This window comes from Megascapheus bottae, chromosome 14, assembly GCF_031878675.1.
Source record: "Megascapheus bottae isolate mThoBot1 chromosome 14, mThoBot2.hap1, whole genome shotgun sequence".
Lineage (NCBI taxonomy): Eukaryota > Metazoa > Chordata > Mammalia > Rodentia > Geomyidae > Megascapheus > Megascapheus bottae.
Window position 1 is genome coordinate 54,502,320 of NC_143522.1, and position 16,261 is coordinate 54,518,580.

Here is a 16,261-nt window from a genome sequence, read left to right on the forward strand (position 1 = left end):
ATGTGAGTCATACAATTACTTCATAGAGAAGCATTTCAAGTAGGAAGCAGCGATGACACAGGCACTGAGGCTGAGCATGCTTGTTTGTTAAACACCAAGGTCAGGTTTATTGGAGTTGAGTGACTAGAGAGAAGATAAGAGCAGAGAATCAACAAAGATGTGATGTGAGGACTTCATTTTATTCTGAGTTAGATGGAAGCCATGGGAGTTCCTCGCCAGAGGGACTGGATCTGCTGTCGCCTGGATGCTACGCTGAAAATAGAGGAACACGAGGGAGTAGTGAGGAGGCTGTGATATAATAGCAGAATGATGTTTATCCATCACACACTGTTGATATATACCAGTGAGAGTAAGTGACTGACGTGGTGAAGGACAAAGACTGGAAGAGAGAAGTTCAGACACTGGATGGCAATTAGCATCAGGGTCACCTGTTCTCTGAAGTTGTTAGGACCAGCAGCTATACTCATTCCTCCAGGTCCCTTTTTAAACTGCTGGTCATCAGGTTTGAAATCAGAACCTGGGAACTTTCCCTGAGCTCTTTCACTCAAGGCTAGCATTCTAACACTTGAGGCAAAAGTGCCATTTTGGTTTCCTTGGTGGTTGTTTGGAGATAATTGTCTTATAGACTGTCCTGCCCAGGCTGGATCTGAACTGTGATCCTCAGCCTTCTGAGTATCTAGGACTACAGATACGAGCCACTGGTGTCTGGTATGTGTTTTTCCAGTCTTGGGACTTGAATTCATTGCCTGAGCACTGTCCTTGGGCTTTCTCAAGACTAGTTTTCTATTACTTGAGCCATAACACCACCTCTTTTCTGTGGATGTGGTACTGAGGAATCGAACCTAGGGCTTTGTGCATACTAGGCAAGCACTCTAACACTAGGCCATGCTTTTGGCTTGTGATGTGCTTCTTTTAAACTGTAAAGCTGATGTCATTGTGCTCATCAAAACTATAAAGGGTGCCTAGGGAAAGAGACTGTAGCAGGCAGACTAGAATTTCTCTTTGGGTGATTTATAAACCAAGATCTGATTCAATGTCTATGCACTTATTATGAAATGTTCCCTTTAGCCTATCTTTTCTATCATTTTTTCTCAATAAATTCACTGAGCAAATATATGTCTAATTCTGTTGGCAGGACACAGACATGAAGCAGAGGCTTTTCTTTTATCGCAACCCAATCAGTGTTTGTGCTTTCTGAATTCAAAATTTGTAGCCCTAGGGGAGGAATCAGAGTTTTTCAGAGCCAGGGCAGCATTTGAACATTTTTACAACTGGGATTCAAGAGAGGACAAGGATTGAAAAGCAGAGTCAAAACAAAACCTGGCTGTCACCATTGACTTTCCTGGAGCCTGCTCGGTCATCTGTGCCATAGAAATCTGTGCTCAAAAGGGTTTAGAAACCAACCTCCTGCTTATCACTTCAACCTCCTGTGTGGTACTCTGGTTTTTCTTCTGCCTGCATGATGTCCTACAAACAACTCAGCATAGTGTTTCTTAACCTGGCTGCTAGTGATAATAATTTTTGTGTGTGGAATTGTATGATACAGCAGCACCCCTGGTCTTTTTTTTTCTCACAAGATATTATTATTGGTCTATCAAATTCATGCATGCAATCAAAAAATCCCCAGTAGTGTAAATGGTTCAGTGTGTGTGTGTGTGTGTGTGTGTGTGTGTGTGTGTTTGCATTATCTTCCAAATGAGAAACAGTGAGATGGTATTTTTTTTTTGCTTGAACTCAGGGCCTGGGCACTATCCTTGGGCTTTCTCAAGGATAACACTCTACCACTTGAGCCACAGCACCACTTCAGCTTTCTTCTGTGTATGTGATATAAAGTAATCAAACCCAGGCTTCCAGGCGATGGAAACAATCCAGATGCCCTACTGCAGATGAATGGATACAGAAAATGTGGTATATATACACAATGGAATTCTACATAGCCAACAGACAAGATAAAATAATGGCATTCGCAGGGAAGTGAATGAATCTAGAACGAATCATGCTGAGTGAGACAAGTCAAGACCTAAGGAACAAAAGACACATGGTATCCTTAATATGCGGCTATTAAATCCAAAGAGTACAAGAGCGAAGACTCAATAACTGCATACCCAAAGCTCTGGACATGGTAATGGAAACACAAACATAACTATATAGATATAAAAACCTATGACATACAAACCCTTAGCCTAATTTTGATTAAGTTCTAAATACTAAGTCCCAGTGATTGTAATTAGAGATTCCCTCCTTGAACACTTGTTTGTTAATCTTGTCATTTAAAATATGATGTAAACATAAGCCATATAATGAATGATTGTTGTCCTTAATGTACTATGTTATCTCTCATCTCCTTTGCTGTCCCTTGGTTATCTCATATTGTTACAGTATCTCACTTTGTTACCTGATATATCGGATATATTTGTATTTGGTTATTTGAAATTGGATAGGGAAGGGGGGAAAACAAGATGAGGGGCGGGGGTGGGGGGGAGGGAAATGGGGACCAAGACACGTGAAAGGGTATCAATGTATGGGAATTAATGCACCATCTATCTGGCAAATATTATGTAACCCTTCTATTAATTACAATAAAAATATATGAAAAAAAAACCCCAGGCTTCGTGCACCTTTAAAAAGAGTATTAGGCCCTGTCTGGGGTGGGCTGACGGGGCGGAGGCGCTAGTCGGTTGAGGGACTTCCCTCAGACTCGTCTCCATCGCTGTCCCAGCCCGGTTTTCTGTCGCTCCATGGAGCGCATCCGGACGACCAAGATGAGAGTCTCTCGGACTTCCCTGCTTGGACTGGCTTTCGAATCACCATCCTCAGATCTCAGGCTCCCGAGTAGCTACGATTAACAGGGGTTGAACAAGTAAAATTACTTGACCGATTCAGTACCAGCAACAAATCATTAACGGGAACACTGTATCTTACAGCCACACATCTATTATTTATCGATTCCCAGCAAAAAGAACCCTGGATATTACATCACCATATTGCCTCAGCGGAGAAACTTGCTTTGACTACATCTGGATGTCCACTTGTGATTCAGGGCAAGAACTTCAGGGCTGTGCATTTCATTGTTCCTAGAGAAAGAGATTGTCAGGATATCTATAACTCTCTACTGCAACTGTCAAAACAAGCAAAATATGAAGATCTCTATGCATTCTCTTACAATCCTAAACAAAACGATTCAGAACGGCTGCAAGGTTGGGACCTTGTCAACCTTGCTGAGGAATGTAAGAGGATGGGAGTGCCAAATTCACACTGGCACTTGTCTGATGCCAACAGAGAATACAAGATTTGTGAAACTTACCCCAGAGAACTTTATGTGCCCTGGATAGCAAGCAAACCAATAATTGTTGGTAGTTGCAAGTTCCGGAGCAAGGGAAGATTCCCAGTTCTTTCCTACTATCATCAAGACAAAAAGGCTGCCATAGGTCGATGCAGTCAGCCACTGTCAGGATTCAGTGTCCAGTGCCTGGAGGATGAACGTTTGCTTCAAGCCATTAGTAAGGCTAACCCAGTCAATCGCTACATGTACGTTGTGGATACCAGGCCCAAACTGAATGCAATAGCCAGCAGAGCAGCTGGAAAAGGTTATGAAAATGAAGACAACTATTCTAATATTAGATTTCAGTTTGTTGGAATAGAAAATATTCATGTAATGAGGTCCAGCCTTCAAAAAATTGTTGGAAGTGAATGGCACCAAAGGGCTCTCTGTCAACGATTTCTATTCCGGTTTGGAGAGCTCGGGATGGCTTCGCCAAATCAAATCTGTAATGGATGCTGCAATCTTCTTAGCCAAAGCAATAGTACTTGAAAACGCAAGTGCGTTGGTACATTGCTCAGATGGTTGGGACCTCCCAAGTCTGTTCCCTTGGTTCATTTTTACTGGATTCCTACTACAGGACAATTAAAGGATTCATGGTCTTAATAGAAAAAGATTGGATCTCATTTGAACATAAATTTTCAGAGAGAGATCCAAATATGACTAGCTTTCCTTAAGTATAATTTAGCTTTCAGAAAGCAAACCAGACAAAATGATCCCTATTTAATTATTGACATAGCATGTATTTCTAATTATGTGACTCTGTAACTCAATGTTGACCTGTTTTACCTTTTAGTGATATGAATTTTGAAGTGCCATAAAAAACATTTCTAAAGAGGGCCTTAAATTTTCAATGTCTTCTTTACCCTTCAGTTAGAAAATATTTTGTTTTTCTTCTGGGCAGCCTTATTTTGTGGGTACAGAATTAACACTGTTGTTACTTCAGTGTTACTCACTGCACTCTCTGGCACCCACAGTTGCACAAGTTGTATTTTTATTCATAGCCAGTCCCACTTCTAGATTCAGAGGAATGAAATGGATGGTTTTGTTTGGATTGTAATTGGCTTGATGGTTTTATTTACAGCTTAGATTATTGACTTCTTAAACATGTATAAGCACACTGATTTTTAAAATATGGATTACTGCATCCTGTTGATTCATATTTTGTGGTTGTCTTTAGTCTTTTAATAATGGCATAGGTATGAAGAATTTTACAGCTTTTTGTTCCTGAAACAGTGAATAGTACATATGTGTATTTTTATTTAAATGGCCTCTATCTCCCAATAAATTGGTACTCCTTTGCACATTGAACTTTGGTATGCCAAAAAACTTAAGTAAAAAAGGGGAAGTACAGATAGTTCCAATTTTGTTTAGTTGCATAAATCTCAAAGTAGTAACTAACAGTGAATTCCTTGCCAAACTCAACAAATGCCATTTCAACACCAAGGAAGCACTAATGGAAACAAAATCCATTTGTTAAACAAAGCATTCCTTTGGAGACAGAAACTGCATGTGTGATAGATCTACTAATTTGCAGATCCGTATTGGACATTAGGTAAATTTCTAGACAGCTCTATGTCCTAGAAAAGACCAGGGAAGACTGGTGCATAAAAGGCTTTCAGGTCTTGAATTTTAGAAAGAATAAAGGAATGGGCTTCACTCCATTGTGGTATTCCAATGCTACTTCTAGAATTATTTCTGAGATTTCATTTTAAATAAAAAGGATACATATTTTCAAATATTTAAATGAAATAAAAAGATTAATAATTAGAATCAATCTTTACACCCCAAATCAAGCTCCACATGCATTTTAGGTGGTATCTGCAAATATACTCTACCTTGTCCCCACTTTATGTCCTAAGAAAGACCCTATATCACTTTCACTTAATGGTACATTGATGGAATTTTCACAGCAAAAGCAAACATGCTCAATTTTTGTTTAATGTTTGCATAGCATCCTACTTATATACTTAATAATTTGATTAACTAGCTATTACTGATGGATTGAGAGCTTTATTTCTTCATATACTTTTATTGTAATTAATAGATGGGTTACATAATATTCACCAGATAGAAGGTACATTACTTCACATACATTGATACCCTTTCTCATGTCTTGGTCCCCATTTCCATCCCCTCATCCCCGCCCCTCATCTTTTTTTCCTCCTTTCCCTATCCAATTTCAAATAACCAAATACAAATATATCCGATATATCAGGTAACAAAGTGAGATACTGTAGCAATACGAGATAACCAGGGGACAGCAAAAGAGATGAGAGATAACATAGTACATTAAAGACAACAGTCACTCATTATATGGCTTTTGTTTCTATATCCTGGAGGTCCCTTCATTTAGCTTCATTCTATATGGCCTCAATTATCTAGGTTTTGCTCTATGGCAAATCTCTGCTACTAGAGCCCAAGGTTTCTACTGATTATGACAAATGAGAGAAACCATTGAGCCTAAGTTCCTTTGAGTTGAGTCTGGCTTACTTCATTAATATGATTTTTTCTAAGTCTTTCCATTTCCTAACAAATGGGGCGATGTCATTCTTTCTGACAGCAGCACAGAATTCCATTGTGTACAAATACCACATCTTGTTGATCCACTCATCAACTGAGGGACATCTAGGTTAGTCCCATATCTTTGCTATGGTAAATAGTGCTGCGATGAACATTGTTGTGCTAGTGGATTTAGTATGCCCTTGTTTCTGGACGATTGGGTAAATGCCAAGTAGTGGAATTGCTGGGTCATAGGGGAGTTCTATGTTTAATCTTTTGAGGAACTGCCATCCTGCTTTCCATAGTGGTTGAATGAGTTTGCACTCCCACCAACAGTGCAGTAGTGATCCCTCCTAGCCACATACTCTCCAGAATCTGTTGTTATTAGTTTTCCTGATCCTGGCCATTCTAATTGGAGTGAGGTGGAATCTTAGAGTTGTTTGATTTGCATTTCTTTTATGACCGGAAATGTTGAGCATTTCTTCATGTGTCTATAGGCCATTTTTGTTTCTTCTTCAGAGACGACTCTCTTTAACTCTTTGGCCCATCTTTTAATTGGATGGTTGTTACTTTGGAGATTAGTTTTGGAGTGATTCAATTTTTTGAGCTGTTGATATATTTTAGATATGAGGCCTTTGTCCGTTGTATGGTTGGTGAAGATCTTCTCCCACTCTGTAGTCTTCTGATCAGTGCCATTTTGAAAGTGAAAAAGATGGATGCTTTTTAACATTTGCATTTCCTTGTGAATAATGCCAAATATTTTGCCATAGAACATTTTATTTTGATTTCTACACAACATGTTGTTTTGTATGTATAAGTATGTGTGTGTGCACATGTGTGAGAGAGAGAAAGAGAGAGAGAGAGACAGAGACAGACAGACAGACAGACAGAGTAAAAGGGACAGGGAGATAGAGAGGAGAGAGAGAAAGAGAGGGAGAGAGAGGAAAGAGGGAAGGAGGGAGGGAGGGAGAGAGAGAGAAAGAGAGAGAGAGACAGAGACAGAGACAGAGAGACAGAGAGAGCGAGAAAGAGAGAGAGAGAGAGACAGAGAGAGCGAGAGAGAGGTTTTAACCTATCATCCTAAAGCTTTGAGAAATAAGCTAAAAAAAGCTATAGCCACTTGGCTTTCAATGTCTATTTGAATGATGGAAGTAATACATGCTGCAGGGAAGCAACAGCCTGACACTGGGCCCATATTTGAGAGGAATAGGGGAGATCTGTCTTTCATTATTCCCCTCTTTCCCCCAACCCCAATTCTCCCTGAACCCTGATATAAGTATACATAAGCAATTGGTATTGCATGTAGGAAAATGAAATAAAGGGAAATAAACTGATATTGATGGAGCACATGCTATGTGCAAGACACTTGAAATTCTAGGCAGAAATGATGAAAACTATGTGTAGGAAGAGGTGTAAATAGCCCCATTTTTCAGATAAGGAAACATAGCCTTGGAGAACTGAAAAGAAAAATATATTGGAGAAAAAGACATTCTGTTCCAAACACAGTGCTGTAAGAATTTGCCTTGTAGTTTCTCTAGTAGTTGCAATGTTACAGACCTTAAATTAAGGTCTTTGATTCATTTTTAATTGATTTTTGTGCTTGGAGAGCTGAGAATATGTTTTTCAGTCTTCTATGTGTAGATACCTAGTTTTCCCAGAACATTGGCATTTTCTGCAGATGAAGGATCCATTTTAAGTATAGGAAGAGAAAGGAGGACATACAAAAGTGGTAAAAAATCTTTATTTTAATCTTTAATGGTATATGTTCAATCTATTTCTCAATATCTGAAGTACAGTGAAAAAAACAGCAAGGACAACACAAAAACAAGGAGCACCAAATAATGATAAAGGAAGGAAATGACAGGGATCCTGGGTTTAGAGGGAGGCCCAGCCTGTTGTGGGAATTGGGAGAGGGCTGGACACCAAAGCTGGTTTTATGAGGAGTTGGGAAGAGTTAGAAAAAGTGAAAGGTACTTAGTTTTCTGTGATATGTACTTTAGGTGATGGAATTAAATGTAAGAACTAACATTTTAATCATTTAAGTCTATAATGAAGAGAAGTTCTCTAAAATCTTTTTAAAGTAAAACCCATTTATTATAAAACAAAAAAGAAAGAATATATATATGATAAATGTACAAGAGAAATAGATATCTGTCATATGAGATATAAATATATAATAACACGAATTTGTTTTACAGAAATGCCACAGTGCCCCTAGTTCTTATTTTCTGTCAGAAAAACTATTCAACTATTGTTTTAGAGATGCATCTTTTAGGACGCTGCATTTTGCTTAAGGCTTGATAAATACCTCACAGAGTTTCAGAAAATGCTTGTATGAATAACAGTAATTGAAATCACACTCTCAGTTGTGTGCAATGGTAACTTATGAGGAGATTTAATACAAACACATAAGATAAAAATTCCTCATGTTTGTTTACTTTGTAGTTTTAATGAAAGGGAATTGCTTACTTACTTGATTTAGCAAATTGAAAGTAAAGAGCAGCCTTATCTACCCAAGATTCTTAGACTTGAAAAAGCTGATAGCACCATATCTAGGCTTCAATTTAACACAGAAAGATTTAGACCTCTGTACATAAAAGAGATACAAATTACTGGGAAGATACGTTTGATTTTATTAACTACAGCTAGAAAAGGTAGTACTCAGAAAGAGTACAGTTGTCTACTGTAGGAACAGGAGAGCTAAATTGTTCTGTATGTAAGAGGGAAAGATAAGGAGTAGGGAAGGGAGAAGGGTGAGGCCATTTGGATGATTTTAAAGGTAGGAAAAAAAAGTGCACTTCAATTTTGATATGCAGAGAGGAAGATGAAGTAGAAACAGAGGAGAAGCAGAGCTGCAGTTATCTTGCTGCATACAAAGTAGCCACAAATTGAATGGCATAATATATTTTATTCAAAGATTCTGAGTCCCCTGGGTTGGACACTGCTCTCTTGTTTCTTAGGCAACTGCAGTCACATGCTGACTGGGGCTCAGCCATATGAAAAGTTGACTAGGTTGGTGGACCCGCTGGTACAGTTAATGCCACTGTTGGCTAGAGGTCTTAGCTTCTTTTACTCTTTATGTCTTTCCTGGCCACAACTTGAGTATCCATTTGGCATAACAGCTGGCTTTCCCCATAGGAAAATCCAAGAAGACAGGTTAAACCCTCAAGAGTCACACAGCATCACTTCTACCTTTCCAGAGCCAGTCCTGATTTATTGTGCAAGGGCATAAATACCAGGGAATGTGGTTCACTGGGCACCATCTTCAAGGCTGGCTGCCACAGAAGGGATCACAGTGATATTCAGTAGGAAATTATCTTAAAAAAAGCTTCAAATCTATATTAAATCCTTATACACAGTATCTCCCAAACTCCTTACCCAAATTTTGGTACAACTACAATATTCACTAAAGTTTTATAAAACTGGGTTTGCTTTTAGGGCCTACTTTAAGTTGGCTTGAGCAAAAAGGCCACCACAGTATTAAGCACATCTCTTTTATTTATATTGCTGTATGGTATTTCATCAGTGGGAAATTACAAGTCTCTGAGTTATATTTGTAAGAACGTCTATAAAATTACTCGACATATCTGAGCCTTTTCTTTTTCTTGTGACTGTCCTGGGCTTGAGCTCAGGGCCTGAGCACTGTCCTTGGACTTTCTCAGGGCTAGAGCTCTACCACTTGAGCCTCAGCACCACTTCCGGCTTTTTTTTATGTATGTGGTGCCGAGGAATCGAACCTGGGTCTTCGTGCATGCTAGGCAGGCACTCTACCACTAGGCCAAACTTCCGGTCCCCTGAGACTTTTCTTATAAATCATTTGGATATTTTAAGATGAAAGTGATTTAAAAACGAGTTTTTTCTCATTCTCCCTGGCAATGGATATATACCTAAGGGTGATGATTGCAACTTTCTTTTCTATTCAAGATTTTGTATTGGCTTGAGTTTAGAAAGACAATGAAAGTTCTTTCAGCTACATTCATATCCTCTGAGAGGCAGATAAAAACTCTCCTTCCGAGAAAGAACATTTTCTTGTCTCTTCTCTCCTTTCTTTCTGGAGGGGGACACAATAGACCTGAGGATCCAGAGAACGATAACAAAACTTCAGGAGAAATGGTCTTACTCAACAGTCCTCTGCATGGCTATTCTGAACTTCTCTTCATGAAAGATGATTAGCTCTTGAGAAAAAGCTATTCATCAAAAATAACATCAAGTAAAGATAGGTAGAAGAATGAGATTCCATACCGTTGTGTAAGGAGCTGAAAATCTGTTATTAGTATTTAAGTCTTGGGTAAGAATAATTTGAATAGCTATCAGTTTTTATGATGTACTTTGTGGCACAAGCCTTCAGGAATATTCTCTAACAAAACTGTTAATGTGACTCAATAAAATACTCAATAGCATCTTACTTCGGAACAGTTGGAAAAGAGTACTAATTGTGATGGCTAGAGTATGCAGCACACAGACTATCGTCCATTTGATGATATTTTGCTAGGGGAAAATTATTGCAAAGGTACTCAAACAGTGTGTTTGTCAGGAGGAGAATTTTTACTTAGCTGTTTCAAATAGTCTACTAAATTGCTCTGCTTTCATTTAAACATTAAGCTGTAAAATTAATTTAGTACATCCAGAGAAAATATTCTTTGATGCAAAGCAAAAAGCTACAAAAAGAAGAAATTTCATTTTTCTCAAAGGCTTCAAATTAGATTTCAATTCAATTCAATTAACATTTATTGAATGTCTACAGGGAGCATGGTAACACAGTAGGCACTGGAATTTAAAGTATGTAGAACTTCAAAAGCATTGGGAAGTTAATTTATGAATTGGGGTGGAGAAAAATCATAGTTGTTTATAGTATATTCATTTGAAGTTTGTATTTCCTTTGATACAGTGTCAGAATAGTATTTAATCTGATTGAGAACTCCCAGGGAAATTGGGAACAGAAATTCTTCTTTCTTGATTTGTAAATGAAAGGGTTTTTATTACTTCAAGAAGTAGCTAAAATAATAGCAAAAATGTTAAAATGAGATTAAAATTAGTAAGCAATACTATTGTTTTCAGAAAGATAAAAGATTCATTTAATACATGAATGCAATGTTTTACTTTTAGAATATATTTATTCTGTCATTCTAAAAATAATAGAATACATAGTATTTCTTTTAGTATTACTAAATAATCAGGAATATTTTTGAAAGACATAGAATGAAATATTGACACTTAGCTAGGGGCTGGTGACTCACATGTGTCATAATTAAGAAGCTGAGATCTGAAGACTAGGGTTGAAGCCAGCCTTGGATAAACAAAACTAAGAGATTCTTATCTCCATTTAATCAACAAGAGGCCAGGTATGGAACTGTGGAGTTCTAGCTTAAGAAAAAAGCTAAGCAAGAGTGAGAGAGGCCCTGAATTCAAGACCCAATATTGGCACACACACAATAGCAACAATAAAAATCTGTTTGTACCTTAAATGGAATTTGACAAAAGATTTAATAAAAATGTGGCAAAATTGGGCTGTGGAGCACATCACATCAGGGAAATGGAAACCTATGCTCTAAAAGGAGGCCTAACTCATGGCCCAGGGCTCATTCCCTGGTCTTAGGACCGCACCTGGCTGAGATGGTGCCTGCCACCCAGTTGGAAGGCACGGGGCTGTGGTTAAGGCCACCTCTGGGATATGCCCTGAACCCTTCTGCCCTCTCAGACAGCATAGTGAGAGTCCCTGCCCCGCCCTGCCCACCTTTGTGCTAATAGGCTCCTGCATCCTATGTTAGCTGAATGGACTTCCTCAATAAACAAGTTCCTGTCTGGACCCGGTCTCCCTGATGTCTGATTGTTCTCTGGCCACTACCCACTAGTGAGACCCCTAAGCTTAGAATGTTTTCTATATCTAGTAGTGCTTTTACTGTTAAGGATAAAGATGAACTTAGAAAGAAAAGTGCGGCAGTGAGTTCTTTCCTTAAGTGCAGCAGTGGAGCTCATTGGACACTGATGAAAGTGAAGTATACAACTTGGTGTGGGTGGAGACGAGTGGGAAGGACTGGTCAATGCCATATTTGATTATTTGTGTTTTTATATTGTTTATAAAATGGCTAAAGAACATTTCCAAAAGGAAATTCAAGTCGAAGTATTCATATGTCTGAATTAAGCAAAGATTTGTTAAACTTCGAAAGGGATCGCCAAATATCACAATGGCATAGTCTTTAGATAATGAATATTCAGTTGACAAATATTTATTCAGTGTCTTCTGTATTATATCAAACTCAGTTCAAGATGTTTGAACTGCAACAATGAACAGAATAGACATAAATTTCTGTGTGTTTCTGAGGAGGGCTGAAAATAAGTGTAGTAAGTCAATTTTGTAGAATAACATGTATTAAACTAAATAAAAAGGATATGGTGAGCAGAAATAATGGGGAGGACTAAGAAATGGTGAGAAGGTTTTGTGGTACAATTTCAAGTAAAATGGTCAGGCTAGGAATCATTGAAAGGGGACTTTTGAACAATGATTTGAAGAGGGCCTTGTAGGGGAGGAGAGCTACCTACGCACATCTGTGAAGACTTACCTGTTCTAAAAAGTGAGTTTGTTATATGTACAGATGGCTTGATGGGTAGGGATCAGAAGAAATAAATCATATTTGAAGGAGGGTCCAAGGGTGGAAAGAATTTTGTAAAAAACAAAACCAAAAACCAGGATTATAGTCACTCAGGAGCTCAAATTTTTCCACTGTGGGTTTAATGTCAGTAACAGAAAAGGAGACATAGAAAAGATAGACTAAGAAAAGAAACTACATTGCCACACTAGAATGAACCTATAGCAAGGCTACTCTGAATAGGACAGGTAAATGGCTAATTCTCTTCTAGGTACAAAAGAAACCCTGTGAATGTATGTGTGTGTTTGTGTGTGTGTGTGTATGACAGAGAGAGAGAGAGAGAGAAAGAGAGAGAGAGAGAGAGAGAAGAGAGAGAGAGAGAGAGAGAGAGAGAGAGAGAGAGAGAGAGAGAGAGAGAGAGAGAGAGAGAGAGAGAGAGAGAGAGGAAGGGAGGAAGAAGGAGAGGGAGGGCTGAAGGAAAGAGAACTAATACTATACTTATCTTCCTTTTATAGCCCCTCTGGGTAAGGGTATGTGGCTTAGGAGTTTGGATGCATTCATGCCTTGATACGTTTAAGTATTGACAGCTACTTGACTGGTCTTTCTTTAAGGACTTACATAGTGAGGAGGGAGAAATAGGTTGTTCAGCTTTCTTGGCTACATTATACTAATAGGCTACAGAAGATGGAATATATTCTCTACCTGGTTTGACAATCTACCCAAAGGTGGATGGATAGTCTATGACCTTTGAAAGTCAATTTTCATCTTAAGATTTTTACATTCCAATTATGTCTGATGGACTATTTAAATAAATGATGGTTTTTCTATTAGGAAAGAAAATTGACTAGAATTCATTCTATTTGAGCTGCAGAAACTTGAAAATAGGTCAGCTCTTAATTATCCAGGGTAATAGGGACCATCTTGGATGGATTATCCCAAACCACAGGTAATTAACAAAATGTGCAAATTAGGCACTGATTCATTGCATTCGTTACAATTTACATTTAAAGTACTACTTAAGCAGCATACATTTGCAGATGAGCAAATCTACATGATAAAAATAATTTTAAGGTGGATATAGGTTTTCCCAATAATATACAGGGTTGGAAATATTGCTAAAAATCTGGACAATCTAAAGTGTTATGCTCACTAAAATTCAAGACATTTATCTAGGGCTTCAAAGGGCATTTGACAGGTTGTACTGCTTCATTTCTGAAAAGGCAAAGGAGAGATCAACAGAGGTATTCATCCTTTGGAAAGTCTCCTGGTTGTATTTAGTGTTGTGCATTCATCTTCAGCCTACAGGGGCACTAATTCTTTACCCAACACACATGTACAAAGAAGAGACAGACTCAATGGTTAAAACTGAGGAGAAATTACAGACACGAGTAATAACAAGACACTCCTTAACTGAATATGGAAACCAAAATTGTAATGCTAGTTCTATATTACTCTTGAGTTTCAAAGGTGATGGTTTAGGAAGATTTATGATTCTATCAGATATTTTTAATCTCACCTGTAGGTCAATCTAAATAGAAGTACATGTATGGAAAAGCATTATCTGATTACACAAAAGAAAGTACCCACGTGAGATTGCCTCAATACTCTAGAGAGTCTAGCAAAGCTTCCTTTTGCTCCCCTCTAGGATATCAGTGGCCCACAATTACTTACTCACTTCAAGATACTAGTCTGCTTCTCTAGGGCCTTCGTGGAGGGCTCCTCATGGAATTTTGTGGCAGCTCACTGCAAATACTTTGAATTGCCCATAGGATGCCAAGCCCTCATGGTAGCCTATTTTTTTAATTGTGATTAATAGAAGGGTTACATTATATTCACCAGATAGAAGGTGCATAACTTCACAAACATTGATACCCTTTCTCATGACATGGTTCCCATTTCCCTCCCACCCTCCCCTTGCTTGATTTCCCCCCTTCCCTATCCAATTTCAAATAACCAATTAAGCACATATAAAATATATCAGATAACAAGGTGGAAAATTGTAACAATATGAGATAACCAAGGGATAGCAAAAGAGATGAGGGATAACATAGTACCTTAAGGACAACAGTCACTCATTATATGGCTTTTGTTTCCTTATCCTGGAGGTCCTTACATTTAGTGTCGCACTATTTGGCCTAATATCTCTAGATTTTGTTCTATTGTAAATCTCTGCTAGGAGAGCCCAAGGTTTCTACTGATTATGACAAATGAGGGAAACCATTGAGCCTATATTCCTTTGAGTTGAGTCTAGCTTACTTCAGTTAATATGATTTTTTCTAAGTCTTTCCATTTCCTTAAAAATGGGCAGTGTCATTCTTTCTGACAGCAGCATAGAATTCCATTGTGTATAAATACCACATCTTGTTGATCCACTCATCAACTGAGGGACATCTGGGTTGGTTCCATATCTTTGCTATGGTAAATATTGCTGCAGTGAACATCATTGTGCTTGTGGATTTAGTATACCCTTGTTTCTGGATGATTGGGTAAATGCCAAGTAGTGGAATTTCTGGGTCATAGGGAAGCTCTATGTTTAGTCTTTGAGGAACTACCATACTGCTTTCCATAGTGGTTGAACGAATTTGCACTCCCACCAACAGTGTAGTAGTGATCCCTCCTGGCCACAGCCCCTCCAGCATCTGCTGTTATTAGTTTTTTTGATCCTGGCCATTCTAACTGGAGTGAGGTGGAATCTAAGAGTTGTTTTGATTTGCATTTCTTTTATGACTAGAGATGTTGAACATGTGTTTATAGGCCATTCTTATTTCTTCTTCAGAGAAGACTCTCTTTCAGTCTTTGGCCCATCTTTTAATGGGATGGTTGTTACTTTGGAGATTAGTTTTGGATTGATTCAATTTTTTGAGCTGTTGATATATTTTAGATATGAGGCCTTTGTCTGTTGTATGGGTAGTGAAGATCTTCTCCCACTCCGTAGGCTTTCTAGTTAATTTACTAGCGATGTCTTTTGCCATATAGAAGCTCTGCAGTTTAATGCAGTCCCACTTATCCAGACTTTCTCTGATTTGTTGTGTTTCTTTGTCCTTGTTGAGAAAGTTTCAACCTGTGCCAAGGAGGCCTAGTGTATCTCCTATTCCTTCTTGTAAAGTTTTCAGTTTGTCAGCTTTTATCTCGAAGTCTTTGATCCATTTGCAGTTAATTCTAGTGTAGGATGACAAAGAAGGATCCAATTTTATTTTTCTGCAGGTGCTTAACCAGTTCTGCCAGCACCACTTGTTGAAGAGGCTGTCTTTTTTCCATTCTATTGTTTTGGCTCCCTTGTCAAAGATTAGGTAGCCATAGGTCTGTGGTTTAATATCTGGGTCCTCAGTTCTATTCCATTGGTCTTCAGGTCTGTTCTTGTGCCAGTACCAAGTTGTTTTGATTATTATAGCTCTGTAATAGAGTCTGAAGTTTGATATTGAAATTCCTCCTGTGCTGTTCTTTCTGTTAAGAAGTGTTTTTGCTATAAGGGTTCTTTTATTATTCCATATGAAATTTTGGATTGCCTTTTCTATTTCTTAAAAGAATGACATTGGGATATTGATGGGTATTGCGTTGAATTTGTAGATAGCCCTTGGCAAGATTGTCATTTTCACGAAGTTGATTCTTCCAATCCAGGAGCATGGGAGGTTTTCCCATTTCCTCAGTTCTGTTTTAATTTTCTTTTTCAGGGTTTTAAAGTTTTCATCAAACAGGTCCTTTACATTGTTAGTTAATTCTTAGGTACTTTATTTTCTTTGAGGCTATTGCAAAAGGAGTTGCTTTCCTGATTGTTGCCTCATTCCTCTCACTGTTGGCAGAGAGGAAGGCAGTTGATTTTTGAGGGTTAATTTTATACCCTGGGTAGCTTATT

General features: G+C 38.3%; 1 pseudogene; it reads left to right on the forward strand.

Moving 5' to 3' along the window:
• The first annotated feature begins 201 nt into the window (after positions 1–201).
• LOC150055365 (phosphatidylinositol-3,5-bisphosphate 3-phosphatase MTMR6 pseudogene) lies at positions 202–3,996 on the forward strand (annotated as a pseudogene).
• Positions 3,997–16,261: the final 12,265 nt, after the last annotated feature.